We start from the raw sequence: 19,278 nt of genomic DNA, 5'->3' as shown, positions 1-19,278 counted from the left end.
GGCCAAACTGGTCCATTTGAGGAAAGATGAGTGATCCCAGGAGGGGAGGAGGGGACACCCTGGGGAAGCGGGTGGCTTCCCACGTGGTCCAAGAAGGGGAGGACGGAATATAGAAAGTGAGAGCATGGTTTTGAGTTTTGGAGACAACAGGAGAAAAGAGGGAGGGATTTGGACAACTGTGGAGAGGACTGGGCTGTGGAGAGAAATGTTTAGAGATTTGGAAGATAGTGTGTCGTGCGATGTATTGTGAAAACCCCTTCTTCATATCCCTAAAAAACCACCACTGATGGTGATTCATGATACAATTGATGATTGTATCATGATACAATTCAGTGCTTTTGCAGAGGGATTGGTGCCTTTTTAAAATAGTAATGATGCGTTGGCTTGGCTCCATCTGAATTAGTAGAGACAGACATCTTGAGCAGGTTTTATCAGTGTTCCATTAGCTAAATACTGGGTTTCCTATTTTGTGGCTTGCTTTAAACCACTTTGTAGGCCCTTCCGCACTGAAAGCCACTTCAGAAATCACCACTTTGGCCTGCAGCTCCATGTCCCCAAGCTCTGGACTTTCCTGAATGAGTGGCCTCATTCAGAAGATAATACAGCATCCCTCATCCAAAAATCCAGAATCTGAAATGCTTCAAAATCCAAAACTGTTTGAGTGCCGACATGATGTTCAAAGGCCTGGTTCAAAGGAAATGCTCATTGGAGCATTTTGGATTTCAGATTTTCGAATTCCAAAATCGGAAAAAAATCCAAAATCTGAAATACTTATGTAACTTAATCTGTAATAGACATTGGGTCCTGACCTTCCAGCTGAGGCAGCAAGCAGTCAACAGAGGCTCATCATGCACCCCTCCTGCCCCTCACCCTCCCACGGGTTTGTGCCTCACTCCCCAGCCTCCCTTGCACCTGCTGGGAAGGGGACACGATGCTCCTGCCCTGCCTTCTTGGATCTTGAGCCACAGTGACAATTGCAGGATTCCAGCCAGGGAAAGTGCTACAGGTAGAAATACTTGGTACTCTCCAGAGAGAAGGTTCCAGCAATGGCATAGCAGCCCCGGGAAGTGTGCTGCCACACCCAGCTAATTTTAAAAACTTTTTGTAGAGATGTGAATTTGCTCTGCTGCCCAGGCTGGTCTTGAACTCCTGAGTTCAAGTCATCCTCCCACCTTGGCTTGCCAAAGTGCTGGGATTATTGCATGAACTAGAGCTCCTGGCTGAGAGTTTAGTTTTGTTTGCTAGTGGTGTTCTTGGTATCTTTTCATATTTGAGGCTTTGGTGCTAGTGCTGAAGTATTACACTCACCATCCGAGGTTTGCAGGACTTTTGTTTCAGTATTGAACAGATGGAACTGTTTAGTTCTTCATCTTTGCAGATATACCAAATATGCCTACCAGGAGTCTGCTTTATAGCCATTGAAAAGCAAGAAGTAATATAGTAAAATTTTGCCTGGCTAGAGGCTTTGGAAGACTGGAGTATTTTGGCTTAATTCTATTAACTTGGAAGGATAAAGGTGAAAAAAATTCAAAACTTTAATTTCCTGTTGAATGTGATTTGAAAATATAGCCAATGATTCCATTTTCTTCTCCAGTAAGTTTGGACATTCTAATCTACTTGCTGTTTTATTATAGAACTCCTAGTGTGCCTGAGTCCTACATTGTGAAGATCCTTTTCTAAAACTTTACATGTAAGAGAATATAAATGATATTGGATGAGATCAGACTGGATGAGAACTGATACCTGTAAATAAATGTTTTAGATGAAATCTCTGATGGCCACTCGTTTTCTTATTTAACTCATAAAAATAAAACACATTGGCTGGAGGGCGGGAGCAGGAAGGAGATTTATGTCTTTTAATTGTGTGTCATTGTTTCATACCGAGACAGAACATATGGTATCCCTGGCTTTGGACCTACAGAAGGAAACACATTTTTCTACCTGCTGTATGCCAGAGGATCTTGAACACCTGGAGGGATTACTGCAGCACAGTTTGCTGAACCCTACTCCAGAGTTTCGGATTCATCAGGTCCAGGGTGGGGCCTGAGAATCTGTATTTATAAGAAGCTCCCAGGTGCTGCTAGAGCTGCCAGTCCAGAGACTACATTTTTGAGAACCACTCTTATATACTAACTGTAAATTGCAGAACTCTAGAAAAAAGCTTAGTTTGGTGTGGGATCAGAAGCACACAGGTTATGGAGAAAATCATGAAAGATTCAACCCTTGATCCCAGCCTACTGTGGAATTCAGGTAACAAGCAATACACAGTGACATAACAAAATTCTTGGTTTTCATGATTGCAAGTCATAGCCAGGTATCGAGTGAGAAATTCAGTTTCATTCACAGGGCTTAGAGAGGCCAGGTGATTCTAGAAAAATAGGATTTAGTCATTAACCTCATGAGAGTAGGAGTTACTTATGTCCTATTTCTCTCCCCTATCACTTAGCATTTAGCCTTACTTTAGAAGGGGCTTGTATTTGTTTTAAACTGGTAAAGGGCTTTGAGTGCTTATTAAATGGAAAAGCTTTGTGTATTTATTTATTTAGAGACTGAGTCTTATTCTGTTGCCCAGGCTGAAGTGCAGTGGCATGATTTTGGCTCACTGAAACCTCCACCTCCCTGGTTCAAGCGATTCCCTTGCCTCAGCCTCCCAAGTTGCTGGGACTACAGTGTCTGCCACCATGCCTGGCTAGTTTTTGTATTTTTAGTAGAGACAGGGTTTCATCATGTTGACCAGGCTGGTCTTGAACTCCTGACCTCAGGTGATCCACCTGCCTCAGCCTCCCAAAGTGCTGAGATTACAGGCAATAGCCATCACGCCTGGCTTGGTTTTTCTCCCAAAGGCTCGTGTTCATACAATACAAATCCTTACAGTGAGAAAACTCAGCTGCAGACAGTGCTATACTACACCCAGCATGCTGCCAGGCAGTTTGAAGGTGAGAATCTGGGCACCCCATCATCCTTCAACTTGACACTTTGACAGGCCTTTAGGGGAAGTCCTTTGGGCCCCATCTCAACCTCTGTCATTCCAGAAGAGGCTGAGGATCTAGCCAGCCGCTGGTACTATTCCTGATGGTGGGTGGGAGAGTTGGAGCAGGAGCAGAAGAAGGCAAATAGGGTGAGTCAATCGCCTAACTGTACCCTGGCAACCTGGCTTTCTATATGGAGGAGTGAGCCTAAAGTTCCCTTCTGCAGGAAGGCATGTCCCACCCAGAAGGTAGCATGGGCTATTGGGGGAATCTTCCCCCAATATTTCAACATAGGTTCTTTCTATTTTCCGTAAGTGTCGGCTGGCTGAGAAATAAAGAGAGACAGTAAAAAGAGAGGAATTTTATAGCTGGGCTGCCCAGGGTGACATCACATATTAGTAGGACCATGATGCCCACCTGAGTCTCAGACCAGCAAGTTTTTATTAAGGGTTTCAAAAGGGGAGGGGGTGTAAGAACAGGGAGTGGGTACAAAGATCACATGCTTCAAAGGGCAAAAAGCAGAACTACTAATAAGTGTCTAACAAAGATCACATGCTTCTGAGGGAACAGGACAAAGGGCAAAAGCAGAACTACTGATAAGGGTCCAACAAAGATCGCAAAGCAAAGGGCAAAAGCAGAACCACTGATAAGGGTCTGTGTTCAGCAGTCACATATTGTCTTGATAAACATCTTAAACAACAGAAAACAGGGTTCCAGAGCAGAGAACCGATCTGACCACAAATTTACCAGGGCAGAGTTTTTCCCCACCCTAGTAAGCGTTAGGGTACTGCAGGAGACCAGGGCATATCTCAGTCCTTATCTCAACTGCATAAGACAGACATTCCCAGAGCGGCCATTTATAGACCTCCCCCCCAGGAATGCATTCCTTTCTCAGGGTATTAATATTAATATTCCTTGCTAGGAAAAGAATTTAGTGATATCTCTCCTACTTGCACATCTGTTTATAGGCTCTCTGCAAGAAGAAAAATATGGCTCTTTTTGCCCAACCCTGCAGGTAGTCAGACCTTATGGTTGTCTTCCCTTGTTCCCTAAAAATCACTGTTATTCTGTTCTTTTTCAAGGTGACTGATTTCATATTGTTCAAACACACATGTTTTACAATCAATTTGTACAGTTAACACAATTATCACAGTGGTCCTGAGGTGATGTACATCCTCAGCTTATGAAGATAACAGAATTAAGAGATTAAAGTAAAGACAGGCTTAAGAAATTATAAAAGTATTATTTGGGAACTGATAAATGTCCATGAAATCGTCACAATTTATGTTCCTCTGCCGTGGCCCCAGCCGGTCCCTCCGTTCAGAGTCCCTGACTTCCCGCAACAATGGGCTATTTCTTGCTGCTTTAGTGTGTGGTCGTTAGAGGCAGCCTGGGGCTTTGTCAGCTGCTGTGGGTGAGTTGGGGGGCACTGTGGGGAGCAAGCACTGGACACGGAGCTTGGAGGCCAAATGCCTGCCCTGCCCTTACCTGGCTGTGGCATTGACCAAGTCCTAGGTGGGGGTTAGGGTACTTGTACCATTAAGATACAGAAAAGTATCTTTAGTATGTTGCCATTTGTGTAGAGAGTGGGAACATGTGTATGTATGTATCTGTGTGTGTGTGTCTGTGTGTGTGTGTGTGTGTACGTGCATGTACTATGATAATACACATAAAACATGTCTGCAAGGATTCGTAAAAAACCCAGGAGAGAGGAACAGGGTGGCTGGGAGATATTTCTCTTCTGTATTTTCTGAGTTTTGGACTATGCAAATGTACTCTTCAAAAAGTGAACACAAGATTATCTCCCTTTCTATCTGTGCTCCCACCCCCAGCTGTTAAATGTTGAGGGCGTCCAGGTTCTTGGCGTGTTGAACAAAGAATTGGACAAAACGCATAAACAAAGCAAGGAAGCAATGAAGGGATTTATTGAAAATGAAAGCATACTCCACAGTGTGGGAGCGTGCCTGAGCACAGGGGCTTAAAGGCCCCGTTACAAAATTTTTTGGGGTTTAATGACCCCCTAGAGGATTCCACTGGTTACTTCGGGTACGCCCTATGTAACTGGAGAGGATGAAGTAAAGTTACAAAGTCATTTACACGTACACCCTATGGGAGAGGATATTTCCTGTTATAGCTGAAGTGTGAACTGGCCTTATGTTCCCTGCCTCCAGACCCTATTTTGCTGCCTCACAGTGAAAAAATGGGCATGGAGAATCAGATACACCTGGATGTTCAGATCCCAGCTCTATCTGAGTGAACTTGAGCAAGCACTTAACCTCTAATATCCCATGTTTTTCATCTGCACAATAGAGGTGATAATAGTAACTGTCTCCTACGGTGGTTGTGAGGATTAAATGGGGTTGTCAGCATGGTGCCTGGTGAAGCACTCAGTAAACGTTCAAACAGTTGTAGTCATAACGGTAAGAACAATAGCAATATTCTCTGATCTCTCTGGGCCTCCGCTAGCCAGCTATAAATTCGATCTCTTTCCCTGTCCCTTCCACCCTTACTGAGTTGTTTGAGAAACAAGTGAGACCATGGGCTTGGAAATGCCTTGAAAACATGTCAGGCATGATTGAGAGTGACGAAGTATTACTGTGGAATAGTCACTGTAGCTGTGGTTCCTGGTCGGCCAGCTGCTCCTCTGCCTGCTGTATCCTGAATTCACCTTTCTGTATTTGCAGGACAACAACCAGTTAAGCAGAGACAAAGATGCCCTCAGGCTGCAGTTAGACGAGAACAATTAGGATGACGGAAGGTGGAATGGGAGGTCTGGGGCCCTTAGCACGGGTGGTGTGCTGGGAGGTGGGAGGGGTGCAGGTGGGCATGGTGAGGTGGTCGTACAGGTTTGCATGCATGCACCACTAAGCTCTAGTGCCATCTGTGCCCCTGACTCATGCTGTAGATTCGGGCAATTCATGTCTTCTCTCTGGCCTGCCACCTGTGACATTTGATTCCTGGGGTCCCCTCCAGCATCACGGTTCTGTGGTTGTTGGGTGAGGGTAGAGGGTTGATCACCAAAGCAATCCTTTCTATTCTTCGTTCATTCCTTTCTCTGCTGCCTCTGGCCATAGCAACAGCAACAAGCAGCTGAAGCAGCAGAACTCAGCTTAGGCAGAGCAGCTTCAAGTTGCAGTGACCCACAAGGCAGGGATGCAGCGTGACTTGGAGGAGCTGAAAAACAAACTGGAGATCGCCGACCTCACGCTTCAGCAGGCAAGAGGCTGCAGCTCCAGGGTGGTGGGAGCCCCATCCAGCGGGGGCCATGGTCTAGGGATCATGCCGGCTATGAGGAGGCTCCAGCCAAGAGCTGGAAAATTTGAGTCTTTGTTCTGGTCCTGCCATAGAATCCTCTAGAGACTGCTAAAAATCTACAAATTGAGGCCCTGTCATAGGCCTGGGGAATCAGAATCTCAAGGTTAGGGCTTAATATTTTTTTTCTTAAAGCATCATGGATGAAAACCATTATTTTGTAGATTACATTTATATGGCTAGCTCTTGAGTCTGTTTATTTCCTTCTGAGGGTCAAGTCAACACTTTCCCTATTCCATGGTAACAACAGAGAGTTGTGATCATCTTTTTTCTTTTACTTTTTGAGATGAGGTCTCGCTCTGTGACCCAGGCTGGAGTGTGGTGGTGCTATTTTGACTCACTGCAACCTCCACCTCCCAGGCTCAAGCTATTCTCCTGCCTCAGCCTCTCAAATAGCTAGGACTACAGATGCATGCCACTGCACCTGTCTAATTTGTGTTTGTAGAGATGGGGCTTTGCTATGTTGCCCAGGCTGGTCTGGAACTCCTGAGCTCAAGGAATCCACCCGCTTCAGCCTCCCAAAGTTTTGGGATTACAGGCGTGAGCCACCATGCCCGGCCTGAGATCTCTAAAATTATTTAATTTTTTGTTTCTAAAGCAAAGCAACTCGACAGAGATCTTTATTGACTGAATTGTACAGGGAGCCTAGCCCTAGCCCTTTTAAAGGCACTGTGTGGAACGGCCCGGGCTCCCCAGATGGAAACTTCTCCCGCTTCACCATCCAGTTGTCTAGCTGCTGCGAAGCTCCGGATGCTAACCAGCAGTTACAGCAGGCCATGGAGGAGCGGGCACAGCTGGAAGCATATCTGGGGCCCACGAGGCTTTGCAGAAGGAGGGACGTGGAAGAAAGATGACACCAGGTGGCCAGGAGTAGATGAGGACCAGTGATAGCCCTTCCTAACTTCTGTGTCAATCCTCGCAGGTGATGGAGTGGCTGCAGTATCTAAAAATGGAGAGACCAGTATGCTGAGTATCTCCATGGAGAGCACGCCATGTGGTGGCAGAGGATGCAGGAGATGTCGGAGAAGGTGAGACCTGACCCTTTAGTCCCCGCCTTAGAGAGGTCGCTTGATCGTTCTGAGCATCTGTGCAACGGGAGGAGCACAGCCAGAGGTGGTCATGGGTCTGGGCTTTGTGGAGGTAGGGGGCAGAGAGGGAGATGGTAGCCTGCCCAGCCACCAGCCCCTCTTCTCCAGGGCCCTTTCCCGCTGTGCTCTGGGGAGGTTCGTACACTGAAGGAGGAGAAGAAGCATGACATGTGTCAGGTACAGGAGCTGGAGACAAGCTTGGCCAAACTGAAGAACCAGATGGGTGAGCTGGGGCTGGGGTGACCTCGAAGCAGGACTGGTATCAGGGTGCTGTAGTGGTGGCTTAGAATGCCCCAAGGAGGTGGATGCATGGAAGGGCTTTGAGGCAGAGGCAAAGAGGTCTGTGCCAGGAGACGGCAAGTCTTGTCATCTCCATGTGCCTCAGTGTCCCCATCAGCAAAGAGGGAGGAGTGCCCATTGTCAGCCACCCACAGTGCTCTCTATCTGAAAGTGGCTTGGAAGATTGGCTACCCTCCAGGTGCAAGGAATCATTAGCAGGGAGGCCAAGTTTGCGGAGCCTGAGAGGAGCTGTGCACCACGAGGAGGGTTTTTTGAGAATCCAGTGGCCTTTATTGTCTGATTCCTTTCTCAGCCGAACCCCTACACCTGGAGCCCCCAGCAGGACCCTCGGAGGTGGAGCAGCAGCTACAAGCCAAGGTCAAGCCCCTGCGAAAGGAGCTGGAGAGTCTGGCAGGACGGCTCCAAGCCCAGGTGGAAGCCAATGAGGGCTCGAGTCAGCTGAACTGGGAGTAGGAGGAGAGGCTGCGGGAGCGGAAAGCAGAGCTCTGGGAGAAGCAGGGAGAGGCGGCCAGGTCCTCTGTGCAGAACGACCGCACCACCATCAGCCACGCGCTCTCCCAGAATCACCAGCTGGAGGAGCAGCTGGCCGAGCTGAAGCAGATGGTAAACCCTGCCCCATCCAATAAGGGCTAGGAGGCAGGCACCAGTCTCTGGGGAAGGGAGGTACGAGGCCAGAGGCAGCTCTAGCCTGGGGGACAGGTGACCCCAGCACCCTCCAGGGCAGTGCTGTGACTGTTTCTTGCTTCCTGTCCTCTGAATTTTAGAGGTGGGTAGCCCTGGGTTCCTCCCAGGTCTGGACGTCATCATCCCAGCTAGAGGCATGGAGCCCCCCAGTCATAGGGAAAGAGACAGCGTTAGAAGATCCCCCTTAGATGCAAACTGAATTCCGGCCTCAGCTCCACTGCTCACCATTGAACTACCTTGCATCTCTAAGACTCGGTTTCTTTCACTTAAAAAGGAAGTGAGCTTTTCCTTGCAGAGGCGTTGAGGATTAAATGAGATAATACGTGGAAACATTAGGCTAAATGTGGCACACTTAGCAGACGGTGGTTGGAGCCCTCTGCTTTTCCTCCAGTCTGTGGCCTACAGTTTAAATGATGAGAAGAGGATGTGAGATTTGAGGCTGAGGAAGGAGGCATGGGGTTCTAGGAAAGGGAGGCAGTCACTTAGGCCTGGAGCAAGGGGCCAGGGACCTGGGCAGGCGACAGAGCCCCACGGTGCCCTCGCTACCCCATTAATGGGCCCAGAATCTGGAAGCCAGCCACCAGCTGCCCTCATGCCCAGGGTCTTCCTGCAGGTGGAGCTGAAGAGCCAAGAGGCTTAGAGTCTGCAGCAGCAGCGAGACCAGTACCTGCGTCACCGCAACAGTACCTGGTCGCCTGTCAGCAGCTGACCTCTCAGAAGGAGGTGCTGCACAGGCAGTTACTGCTGCAGACCTGGCTCGTGGACCAGCTGCAGCAGCAGGAAGCTCAGGGCAAAGCGGTGGCTAAGATGGCCCGCTAAGAGCTGCAGGAGACTCAGGCAAGGGAGTTACTGAGGACGGGGCCCCGAGGGGGACGACCTGGCAACCTCCGTGCCTTCTCACTCTCTTTCCTGGCCCGTTAGGAGCACCTGGAAGCTATCAGCCAGCAGAACCAGCAGCTACGGGCCCAGATGAGCCTCATGGCTCTCCCTGGGGAAGGTACGGGAGACCACTCAGAGGAAGAGGAGAGAGCCCCAGGAGGAACGGGGGACTGCTAGCAGCATAGGATTGAGGAGTTGGAAGAGACCTTTAGAGCAGCCGGTCATTATGCCGACCGGGTGTCTGCACTAAGTTCGGCATCAATATGGTGACCTCCTGGGAGCGGGGGACCACCAGGTTGCCTGACAATGGGTGAACTGACCCAGGTCAGAAAGGGAGCAGGTCAGAACTCCCGCACCGATGGCTAGTGGGACTGCACCTGGGCAACATAGCGAGACCTTGGCTCCCAGAAAAAAAAAATGAAACTAGAGAACAGCTGCTCATTCCCCTCTGGGAAGGGGCTGGCCCAGGGTTACACAGTGAGGGTAGGGACAGAGGTGGCCCACTGTACCTCCCTTGTTGGGTTGTCTGAGGACCCCTCTGGCAACCCCCTACAGGAGATGGACTGGGCAGTAAGGAGGAGGAGGAGGCGCCTTGGCCCATGCCGAGCATCCTGGAGGACTTGGAGAGATGGGCGGCCACGGTGAGCCTGACTCCCGCTGCCCCACCTTTGCTGCCTCCCGCTGTGGTCCCTCCCGAACCCCCTTATGCTGTTGGTTTCCTGCCTTCTGGTTTCTCTGGACCCTCGTGCCTTCCCTGGGAGCCAGTGATCAGACATCATTTCACCTGTGACCCACAGGTGCACCCTCTGAGGCCCCAAAGGAAGGGCTCCTGTCCCCCTCCCTGCCGCGTTTGTCCTGTGTATCCCCCTACAAGAATGCGCACTTCTTGCCTGCAGGTGGCCTCTTTAAACTCCGCTTTAGCCAGTGCCAAGGAGGAGCAGCAGGCACAGCCATGTGGGCAGCGAAGGAGCAAACGGTGTGCTGCCAGCTCCTGGCTTACCCGGTGGCCTTGGCCCAGAAGGAGCCAGAGGCGGCAGCTCCAACCCCAGGGACTGGGGGCGATTCTGCATGTGGGGAGACCCACCGGGCTTTCACCATGTTGGCCAGGCTGGTCTTGAACTCCTGACCTCAAGTGATCCGCCCTCTTCAGCCTCCCAAAGTGCTGGGATTACAAGTGTGAGTCACCACGTGTAGTCCAATGAAGACCTTTTTAAAATTCGCAGTTCAGATTGTGGAAAATTTGAGCGACGAATTAGCAAGAGTTTACCCTTCACATGAATGTTGTCAGATTCATCTTTTAATAATTGATGTTTATATTTTCATTTAATGTCATCCACTTTTCTACAGGGTATGGACAGTGGATTTGCAGGTGTAGAAGATGAAATTTATAATGTTTACGATCAAGCCTGGAGAGGTGGTAAAGATATGGTCCAGAGTATTTATAGGTCCAGTAAAAATCTGGACAAGGACATGTATGGTGATGACCTAGAAGCCAGAATAAAGACCAACAGGTATCAAGCTGTACAACTCCTTTTCGGTGTTTACACCAGTGAAAACAAAATAGTTCACAGTCTTTTCTCTTGTTTCCTAGATTTGTTCCTGACAAGGAGTTTTCTGGTTCAGACCATAGGCAGAAAGGCTGAGAAGCTGAGAAGGACCATTCAGTTTGAAGAAGATTCTTTTGATTTGGACAAATTTTTGGAAGAAGCCAGACAGCATGGTGGCTCTCAAAGACCCTCAGCAGCCACCCCAAAGAACATGAGCATGAAGGCAAGAAGAGGAGGAAGGAGTAGACACACGTCTCTTCAAAGCAAATCAACTGTGATTATCCATAACCCTAATGATGCAAGTCCTGTGGGGCAACACTTTGTGAATGGTCAGGATACAAACCAAATTTCAACGCTACATTTTATTATTGGAGAAGGTGGGGGTGGGGAGGAGGTGGGGATAGAACATTTTACTTTGAATTATTTAGTTTTTTTAAAGAGTGGGTTGTATTTGTGCTTCTCCCACCTTTCAGCATTTATAGAACATGCTGGCTCACATACACAATTGAGACCACTTCCTTTTGTGTGACACTAGTAGTTCGGGTTAATATTTTGTGTAAGATCAGCTGCTTACGAGTCAAGTCACCCCAACGGCAGTGAGGAGGAGGATGTTCACATATTGGAACTGTCCTGCCAAATAAATGTGGCCTCTGTTGTGCTGTGTTTTAATTTGGAGTGGGGAAAATAAGCTCTTGCTTGGTGCAAATATTTGTTTCAAATGAAAACCTTCAGACAAAATTCTCGGTTATGTTTCCTTTATGTAATAGGCTGGGACAGTCTCAAAAATCTTCTTCTTCTTCAGATGTTTGGAAAACTTTAGGCCTTTCAAACTTTCAACCTGGAGCTGAAAAAAATAAGCACTGTAAGGAAGGAAAGGCAATGTCTGCAAAAACATTTGATCTGAAAATCGCCTTTTTATGAGGGAGTCAGTAAAAAGAACTCAGGCAGTTTTTATTTGTACCTTGTTGTTTTATTTGTTTTCTCCTCGAATTTCCTTTACCATCTTTGTTGTTCTTATGACTCACTCACCCTCCATTAAAAATTGTAAATTGGGCGAGTCACAGTGGCTCAGTCCTATAACCCCAGCATTGTGGGAGGCTGAGGCAAGAAGACAGCTTGAGGCTAGGAGCTCAAGACTAACCTGCAGCATAGAAATGCCCAGGCTCAATGAAAACAAATAAAAAATAAAATAGTAAATCAGTCTGGCCCAAGATCACATAATAAGCGGGAAAGGCAAGATTTCAGCTCCAGCTTACCTGACTTGAAAAGTGTGCTGCTATGTCCACTGTGTTCTGTATATCTTGCTAACCATTACGGGTCTTCTTGTACTTCTCCTTTAAAACTGGGAACTCTTCCACCCCACCATTCTAACAAGCATGAAGGCAGCTTCAGTTACAAATCTCTCAAAGTCCCCATCATTCCACATTTATGATTTATTTAATTGATACATAATCAGATAGTAGCTACATGTATATCATAGATGTATCTCATATATAAACAGATTGACTTGACTCCATCTAGAATACAATTTTCCTGTTGTAGTGCATTCTGAAGTTCTTCTGAAGAAAACAACTCAACCCAAATCTCTGTGAAAGCCAGTCTCCTTGCTCTAGAAATTCAAAATATGGGAAAAGATTAATTGAAAGTTTCCATGAGCTCCAAATCAAACTGCCACCTTTTTCATCTGCCACAATCGGGTTGATCGATTGATTGATTTTTTGAGACAGGGTCTCGCGCTGTGACCCAGGCTGGACTGCAGTGATGTAAACATGACTCACTGCAGCCTCAACTTCCTGGGTTCAAGCGATCCTCCCACCTCAGCCTCTTCAGTAGCTGTGATCAGAGGTGTGCATCACCATGCCTGGCTAATGTTTTGTATTTTTTACAGAGATGGGGTCTTGCCATGTTGTCCAGGCTGGTTTCAAACTGCTGGGCTCGAGCAATCCTCCCACCTGGGCCTCCCAAAGTGCTGGAATTACAGGTGTGAGCCACCATGCCCAGCCTCAAATCGGATTCCAGACATTTAGAAATGTCAGTAACCTTACTTCCTACCCTTCCTTATTATCCAAGGCTAAATCCCTGTGTTCATGAACTTACTGTTTTCCTCACTGCCATTAGACAAGATATGGGTAATGAGCTTTCTGTGTCATTCTAGATGCAAACCATATTAACAGTAATAATAGCCAAGGGAGATTTTGATCAGTACTCTTGTTTCTAACCTCATTTCTAGAAACTAGAAAGTTAGGCCTCAAAACCTAGGTGCACCTATGATCATTTCTGAGCCCAGTCACCCTCATCACCAGCACTACCACCATCACATGTTCCTAATGATAAACAAGAAACGACAATATTTAGCCTTTACTTAACCTCGTTACAGACTTCTGGTTAATTTAAACAATTTTGTTACTTTCCCTTTGTGCAAATGGAAGACTGCTTTACAACCTGTACATCACACACGGAAAAGATTCCAGAGTGCTTGGATGTACCCTGACCCTCCAGCCCTCCAATAGAAAACAGATATTAAGATGTCTAGTCCCTGTAGATGACAACCTGGTCCTCATTAGTCTTATTAAAGCTATGTTGTGCTTTGCCAAAAAACCCAAAATGTTAGAAATTGCTCCTGTACTTCAAGATAACTTTATAAGGATTTTCCTGTATTCTTTATAGAATACAGGAAAAGTTTCTGGTGATGTCCCAATGACCCATGCATTGTAGATATGACAATTTCTAAAGCATTCTTTTACTGTCATGTGACCCCTTCCACAGTGAAATTAAGAAATATGTTTATATTAAAACTTGGAGGCTGGGTGTGGTGTCTCAAACCTGTAATCACAGCACTTTGGGAGGCCAAGGTGGGCAGATCGCTTGAGTCCAGGAATTGGAGGCCAGCCTGGGCAACATAGCGAAACCCCATCTCTACAAAGAATACAAAATTTTAGGTGGCACATGCCTATAGTCCCAGCTACTCAGGAGGCTGAGGCAGGAGAATGCATTGAATTCAGGAGGTCAAGGCTGCTGTGAGCATGATTGCGCCACTGCACTCCAGCCTGAGCAACAGAGTGAGAGACTGTCTCAACAACAACAACATAAAATTAGATAGTATGTGTCTAAGAAAGGAGCCAGGATTTCCAACTTGAGTACAATGAATTTAACAAAAAATTTTTTCCTTGTCATATTTTATTTTGTATTAACACAATCAAAGCCTTGTTTTGTTTAAATATAAGATCTATTCTTTCCAGGTCCTATTTTCTTTATGGACCAGGAAAAATCTATTACTTTATTTACAATAAAATTTTTCTTTTAATGCTCTTGAAAAAAATTGAAGTTTTCAAACTTATAGAAAACTTTTCACGGCCATAATACATGTGCCTCATTCTTTTATTTTATTTATTTATTTATTTATTTTTGAGATGGAATTTTGCTCTCTTGTTGCCCAGGCTAGAGTACAATGGTGCAATCTTGGCTCTCTGCATCCCCTGCCTCCCAGCTTCAAGCGATTTTCCTGCCTCAGCCTCCTGAGTATCTGGGGTTACAGGCATAGGCCACCATGCCCAGCTAATTTTGTATTTTTGGTAGAGACAGGGTTAATCCATGTTGGTCAGACTGGTCTCGAACTCCCGACCTCAGGTGATCCTCCTACCTCAGCCTCCCAAAGTGTTGGGATTACAGGTGTGAGCCACTGCGTTCTTTTAATCAACTATGTAAAATTCCGTTGCATCAGTGACTTGATATCTAATCAATAGCACTGATGAAAATTTAGGTTTCTTCTACTTACTTGACATTAAACAATTCTGCTTTGAATATTCTTAACCACATATTTCTGTAGGATAAATCCTTATAAATGGAATTGCTAGATCAAAGCAAATGCAAATTCTTAATTTTGATATGTTGCCAAACTACACATCGGAACTGAAAGTACTGGTTAAACTTAACAGCTTGAGTGCCAGTTTCCCTATACCTGCACGAGCACTATATATGACTAATTTGTTAGTCTTTGGAAGTCAAGTAACATTAAACCAAGAGTTAAGAATTTAAGTCCCTTTATGTTGTTATTTATTTATTTATTTATTTCCTTATTTATTTATTTATTTTAGACCGAGTCTCGCTGTGTCACCCAGGCTGGAGTGCAGTGGCACGATCTCAGCTCACTGCAACCTCTGCCTCCTGGGTTCGAGCAATTCTCCTGCCTCAACCTCCGAGTAGGTGGGACTATAGGCATACACCACTACGCCCAGCTAATTTTTGTACTTTTATAGTAGAGACGGGGTTTCACAATGTTGCCCAGGCTGGTCTCAAACTCTTCGCCTCAAGTGATCTGCCTGTGTCTCAGTGGGCTGAGAAGGCAGACCCACCCTTAATCTGGATGGGCACCATCTAATCAGCTGCCAGTGAATATAAAGCAGGCAGAAAAACATGAAAAGTTTAGATGGGCCTAGCCTCCCAGCCTACATCTTTCTCCCATGCTGGATGCTTCCTGCCCTCAAACATCGGACTCCAAGTTTTTCGGTTTTGGAACTCAGACTGGCTCCCCTTGCTCCTCAGCCTACAGACGGCCTATTGTGCAACCTTGTGAAAGAAAAGAAAAATGTAAATGTCTGCTCTGGGTTTCTTCTCTGACAGGCACCGTTACTGAGGAATGCTCTAGTGATCCATCATTTAACAGGACTCCACTAGTCTCAGGCCAAGGTTAACACATTGCTTCTCTTCCCTTTTTAAGCATCTTTTGCATCTGCTATTTGCTTTCCATTACCTGGCCTCCCAGGTTTTGCCCAAGGACACTGAAGTTTCTCTTGGTAGTGGAATGACAAGACACGGGCCCATGGGTATTCTGGCAACATCCCTCACAGTGGCAAAAGATGATGTGGCTGCTGCCCAGAGCCCTGGCACGGAGCCTGTGGCCACCTCTGACAAACACCCACAAACATGCAGCAGAGCTAAATAGCCGCTTTGTGAGCGTCCCTGGCAGGGATGAGCAATACTCTTTCTCTGCCTCCTCAGAAAACAGTTTTTTTTGTTTTGTGTTTTGCTTTTTGGGACGGAGTTTCGCTCTTGTTGCCCAGGTTGGAGTGCAATGGTGTGATCTCAGCTCACCGCAACCTCTACCTCCTGGGTTCAAGCGATTCTCCTGCCTCAGCCTCCTGAGTAGCCGGGATTACAGGCATGCACCACCATGCCCGGCTAATTTGTATTTTTAGTACAGACAGGGTTTCTCTATGTTGGTCAGGCTGGTCTCGAACTCCCGACCTCAGGTGATCCGCCCACCTCTGCCTCCCAAAGTGCTGGGATTACAGGCATGAGCAGAAAACAGTTTTCTGGAACATCAAGCCAAAGGAAAGGTGTAATTTATTCTGGGGATTGCGTATTACATAATTAGTTTTCGGGAGTTCCTTGGGTAATTACAATCTGTAACATTTGTAATTGATTTGGTCAGATTAAAAATGGATGTGTCGGTGCATCTGTGAAACCAGCAAGAGGCCAAGGAGGAGTGGGAGGGGAAATATCTCACCGAAGGAGACCAACAGCAACATGGACTCAGGCCAAGCCCCAGATGACACCGTTTCTGGAGCGAAAAGCACAGCAGGCCTCTAAGATGCACACTCAGCAGGTAAGTTCTTTCCCAAAAAAGACCATGTGGGGAGGCCCGACATTTCCTGAGCGGCTCTTTATAACCATCAGAGGAGCTGCTGCCCCAGGGGCTTGTGAAGTCAGACACTTACCTTAGCCCTGCGTTGACCCGCGTCTGTCAACTAGATTGGCATAAATGAAAATCAGTCATTTTGCAAAACAGGAGGAAGGAGTCCTTCTCTTGGAAGAGATGAGGGCCAAGGAGAGGATGAATGGGGCAAGAGTGTAGAAAGGAAGCTGCCACCTGCCAGACATCCTCTTGGGTGGAACACCTCTGACCCGAGCCCTGTGAAAGGACTTCTGCCTTCTGGGACCTTCACCAAAAGGCTTTCACCCCCTCTTGGTCTGACTCATGCTCCTGCCAGGGCTCCTTTGTTCTCCTGTCACAACCAGGCGTGCTGTGAACTGGAACAGCAGCTCTCTCTTCAGGGAGGGACCAGCTGCTGACGGTTCTTGGACTCAGAGAATCCTATCCCAGTGGCTGTTCCTCCAACACTGAGAGCTCCAAACAGAGAGGAGGAGCTGCTCCTGAAACACAGCTGCTGTGGAGGTTATGGGAGGGGGAGACCAGGCATTCAGGAAAAGGAGTAAACTACCCCAGTTGAGCAGGCTGATTAGCTAACATTGAACGAGCACCGACTGCCTATAAAGCATTGCAGGAAAACTACAAACTCTCAGAAACAGAGCCTTAAGGAAGTCCAGTAGAGGACAGATCTGGGTGCAGATGATTACATTACAACGTGGTGGGCAAGTGCTTTACAAGAAAAACAGAAAGAGATTGAAGATATAGAAGAAAGAAAAAAGGAGCAGAGAAAGAAAAGCAAAGGAGAAAGGAGGAAAATAGAAGTACCGACAAGCACCCACACTGGGCCATAAACAAGAGGCCTGATGGATAGGAGGGATGGCCTTGTGGAGAAAAGAGTATTTTTCTCCAGAACAGGTGTCAGCCAACTACATTCTGCAAGACAAATCTGGCCCACTGCCTGTTTTTGTAAATAAAGGTCTTGTTTTGGGGGTATGGGAAATGCAGCCATGCCCATTTTTTACATATTGTCTGTGGCTGCTTCTGTGCTACAAGGGCAGAATTGAGTGATAGCAAGACAGAGCCTACGGCCTGCAAAGCTAAAACTATTTACTACTCTTGGCCAGGCATGGTGGCTCACACCTGTAATCTCAGAACTTTGGAAGGCTGAGGGAGGCAGATTACTTGAGGCCAGGAATTAGAGACCAGCCTGGCCAACATGGTGAAACCCTGTTTCTACTAAAAATACAAAAAATTAGTAGAGCGTGGTGTTTCGCACCTGTAATCCCAGCTACTAGGGAGGCTGAGGCAGGAGAATCATTTGAACCTGGGAGGCAAAGGCTGCAGTGAGCTAAGATCACACCACTGTACTCCAGCCTGGGCAACAGAGCAAGACTGTCTCTAAATATACAAATATATATAAATAAAAATAAAAATATTTACTGCTCTTTGCAGAAGAACTTTGCCAAGCCTGGCTCAGGAACAAAGCCCTAATCAGGCTGGTCAGCCATAGTCTAATCTCCCTCTGACCCGGAACCCATGGAAGCAACCATTCCCAAGAGGAACTTGTTCCCACGGGAGAGGGAGTTCCTGAGGGGTCAGTTTTCTTTTATTAGACGCATCTAGTCTGAACATCTCGGGGAGTCCACAGCAGCATCACCTCCAGTCCCTGGCTCCCAATTCTGAGTGCACTCTGTTGGTGCAGCTTTCCCTCCACCCAGCCTCTGGTTTCTAAGGCCCTCTCTATTCATCTGTCTGGAGTCCTGCCCTGAAGCACGGACCAGGTTACTGGGTTGTGATCTTCCTACTCAACCCCCACCTTCCCTTGTGGTTGAGACTCACGTTGTTCTCATCTGCTTGGAGGGGCCTCCTGGGCCGGGGTTTCAGAGTCCTTGGTATCCAAGATGGCAGCTGTGTAGAAACTGAATTTAAATGCTCCACCCTTCAATATTTTGAGCATGAATATTGACCTGGATCAAACTGGAGGTGGCTACACTCTCTTATTCTTAGTGACAAAAGGACCCCAGCATTTATGATAAATGAAATTCTGCCACCTGCCTGACAAAGCTGTTTGGATGTGTATGAGTCAAGGGATCACTTTGTTTCCATCTTTACCAAGTACCTGCTAGTCCATATGGATTACCTGATGCTTGAGGATTGAGCAATGGGGAGGAAGTCCGGTCTCACATTGAGGTGAGGTGATACCTCAGCCTTAGTCCCCTAGTCTAGCTTTCGTTGATCTCTACCCCATTCCTAATGGTAACCCTCTTAGGGGCCCCTTTGTAATCTTTACCTTTAATCCAGCCTTTGAACATGGAGGCCAGAAAGTTGGAGGAAAGCCAGGGCTTCAATATCCTATGCAAGCATTAATTTCTTTCCTATGGAAAACAATCTATATGTCAATGCTGTGCTAACATCGCATCTTTAATATTATGGCTGTAGCTTTAGGCCAGTAAGCATTAATAAAACAGACCTGCTCGAGCAGATGCAAGTCAGACACTAAAGAGATAGTTATGAGGCTCAATGCTGATCCCAACCACTCACTCTTCTGTTCCTCCTCTATGGAATCTTCTGTTAAAAAGTTTTTTTAAAAACTCCGATTACACTGCAGCAAGGAATATGCTGTGTGTCTAAGGGAAACTGGCACATTTTTCAACCACGTTCTGGATAGTGAGATGTGATTTGGCTCTGGGCTTGTCCCAGGTAGCAGACATATTTGTAAGACCTAGATCTTATTTATGGCAATTTATTTATTGTTACTGACAGTGGCATGCTGGAAGAATTTATTTCTCTCTCATAAGAACTTGGTCAATTTTTTCCTGCTCTTAAGATACCATCTTGCCAAAAAAAAA

At 46.8% G+C, this 19,278-nt stretch overlaps 1 pseudogene; it reads left to right on the top strand.

Annotated features, from left to right (window-relative positions):
- Positions 1–575: 575 nt before the first annotated feature.
- The window catches only part of LOC116481560 (golgin subfamily A member 2-like), a 59,745-nt pseudogene continuing 41,042 nt past the window's right edge, over positions 576–19,278 (top strand).

The sequence above is a fragment of the Hylobates moloch genome, unplaced genomic scaffold (assembly GCF_009828535.3).
Source record: "Hylobates moloch isolate HMO894 unplaced genomic scaffold, HMol_V3 SCAFFOLD_14, whole genome shotgun sequence".
Lineage (NCBI taxonomy): Eukaryota > Metazoa > Chordata > Mammalia > Primates > Hylobatidae > Hylobates > Hylobates moloch.
The sequence above is the reverse complement of the archived record's forward strand: the minus strand, read 5'-3'. Positions and strand labels throughout refer to the sequence as shown.